Raw genomic sequence first — 3,019 nt, forward strand, 5'->3', positions numbered from 1 at the left:
CAACACTTGCTACTAAAACACCACCAATTCTGAAGAGATCTCTGTCTCTCTGAGGCTTGAAGACGTGCTGCTGCAGCGGATGCTTCCTCCATCGCTCCTGAGTACTTGATCTGTGTATTCTGGTTCAAATAAATATGGTTGTGAAAAAATTCAATGTTGTCTGTTGATATATCGAAATTCTCTTTGATTGCGAATTCCTGTATGTCTAAATATGTTTAGATCTTCACAGTGAAATGCAACACTTTCGAAATCTGTATAAACAATGAGTGACGAACACGCATGAGAGATCACTTCCTGTGCTTTCTGGCGCTTGCGCAGACTAAGCCAGAACACGCGCACACGTCAAACACTAGGAAACGCGCGCGCCCTCAGATCACTTGGACGTGGTTGCGTATAAGAGGTAAAAATAATATAAATACTGTTCGTTTTCTCACACAAACCGCTCGTTTCGTGTCTTAGACCATCAATGTGTACTTATGATGGGGAATTGTTTAATTTGGACTTCTCTGTGCATGCTCTTTGAGGTGGTGACCATAGACCTGCATTATATGACTGACAGACAAGAATGGTTTGACGTAAAAATGTATGCACTATGTTTGCAATCAGTGTATCGCTTAATTTTGTCCTGTTTTTATTTTTCACATTCTCACGGACTGCAGAAAGATCACATTTGCCCTCATCATGCAAAGGCAGGATGTTAAGCTTGGTTCATATCTTTCTCCCATACATAAGTTCATGATGACACACCTGTAGTAGCATGAATAGTTGCCCGGTACACATGAAGCCACTCTGTGACAGCTCTGTTCCATGGTTGTGAGTGCAGAATTGCTGTCTGGATGCAGAGCGCAGTCTTGTGGGTGCCCCCCGGCCTGCGAGGGGCGATGGGGGTATGTGGCGAGTGGGGTTAATATTTCATTTTGACCCAACTTTAGTCATCTTCTCCATATTTATTCTATATTGATTAAATTCTTCTCTGAACTCTTCTCAAAGATTATTCTCAGTGTAGTGATACTGGTGCTCAGGTGCCTGGTGAGGTTGAGGATCAGTGTTTTGATATTGCCCAGCTTTGTGATGATGACGTCCAGCCATCATGGAGAATGCTTAATTTGTCAGAGAAATTAGCTGTAAGTCTAAAAAAAAAAAAAAGAAAAAAAAAAACATATCTGTAAATCTAATTATTTGTGAATGTGTTAAATCTGAGATCATAAATGGATGAAACATACTTCTATTAAATATGTGTTTGCTGTGTTAACATATTGTTGGGTCATCCATTCATTGTTTGTAATTGTGTAATTCATTATTTGTATTTAATTTTCTTCTTATTTTTTTCTTCTTATTTACTTTTCCAGATAATTGATTATTGTATTTAATTTTATCTATTTTTTTTTTTTTTCTAAAATGAGTATGCCAGACCTACATATTTCACTGCTTGTTGTATGTCATTTAACTTGTACATGACAAATAAAATCTTGCATCTTGAATTCATAGATATTTAAAATTAGGATAAAATAATAATTTGACACTGTAGATATCAAATGCTTCGGTGCAAAATAAATCATATAAATAATTACTGTGTTTAATTGCTATGGTGTGAAATTCTAGAGAAGAGATTTACAGCCACTCAAATCACTTGGGACAAGAGCAAATTCTTTACAAAAATTACAATATTTTAGTTTTAAAAACATCACCAATTAATATATATTTTTTATAATTCAAAGTTATTTTTGTTTGTTTTAGTTTTTGCTGCAATACAGTATTGATATATATATATATATATATATATATATATATATATATATATATATATATATATATATATATATATATATATATATATATTTCCCTTTCAGTCGGTCACTCTCGACGCCACGTCGGATGACCGACGAATATGGGATATCGCTTCGATAGACCAATCTACTTCGAGTGTAAACTAAACGAGCCAATGCACATTGGCATGCAATTATTGCATCCAGCTGCCGCTGATCACTGCGTGAGTATAAGAGGGCAGCAGGTGCAATGCATACCAGCTTTTCGCTTCGGAGCCGAGCGTTAGTATCGCTCTGCTCAACTGTGTCTGCTGTGAACTACGGGTTCAGCACGCTCTCGGAAGCTTCGTGTGTTGGCGAGACGGCGCTTCAGCGGCGGTCGTTCCTGTGTCGAGTGGATTTGCACACTTCAGGTTGCACTACCCCTGTCGTGTTGCAAGCGGCCATCTCCCCTGTGCGCCTCAGCACTGAAAGAGCATTTCCTAAAAGAGCAAATTCTCTCTAAAAGAGCTTCACGGGTGCGTCTTTGTAAAGACGACGGATCGTCCTTATAAGGATGCCGTTTCACCCGTGCGTTTCTGGGTGCGGTCGTTACCTGGCACCGGGTGATGGTCACGATCGCTGCCTCACGTGTCTGGGCGTCGAGCACGCTGAGGTGGCTTTCGTGGATGAGTCATGTTCTCACTGCGGGAATATGACCATCTCGGAGCTGCAAACCAGGCTCCGCTACCTTCAGGGGGGCGGAGTCCCGTTGCCGCGGCCGCGATCTGGGGCTCGTTCTGGCGGCCGACAGACGAGAACCACTTCCGGCAGTAGCGCGAGTGGTTTGAGGATCACAGTGGTGGCAAACCCCGCAGGGAACCAACCCTCTGGGGACCATCACTCCTCTAGCACCTCCGATCCAGTGGAGCAACCCACGGAACGCGCTGGGCCCTCTTCAAGGAGCGTACCAGCGGTATCCAGTGGGACTCCCCCCGACCAGATGTCGATCTCAGCATCGGAGGGAGAGCTGTCGGATCACGGTTCAGTTGCGCTACCGTCCTCTGGGATGGTGACAAAGCCTGATTCGGATCCCGAAGTGGCAGCTATGCTTTCCCGGGCCGCCGAGAGGGTAGGGCTCGAGTGGAATCCCCCACCGCGTCCCGAGCCCTCACGGCTGGATGATTGGTTTCTCGGGGTGGTGCGCGCTGGTTCTCAGCGCCCCACCCCAGTGCCTTTCTTTCCGGAAGTGCATGACGAGCTCACCAAGTCGT

The sequence above is a fragment of the Carassius gibelio genome, chromosome B7, assembly GCF_023724105.1.
Source record: "Carassius gibelio isolate Cgi1373 ecotype wild population from Czech Republic chromosome B7, carGib1.2-hapl.c, whole genome shotgun sequence".
NCBI lineage: Eukaryota > Metazoa > Chordata > Actinopteri > Cypriniformes > Cyprinidae > Carassius > Carassius gibelio.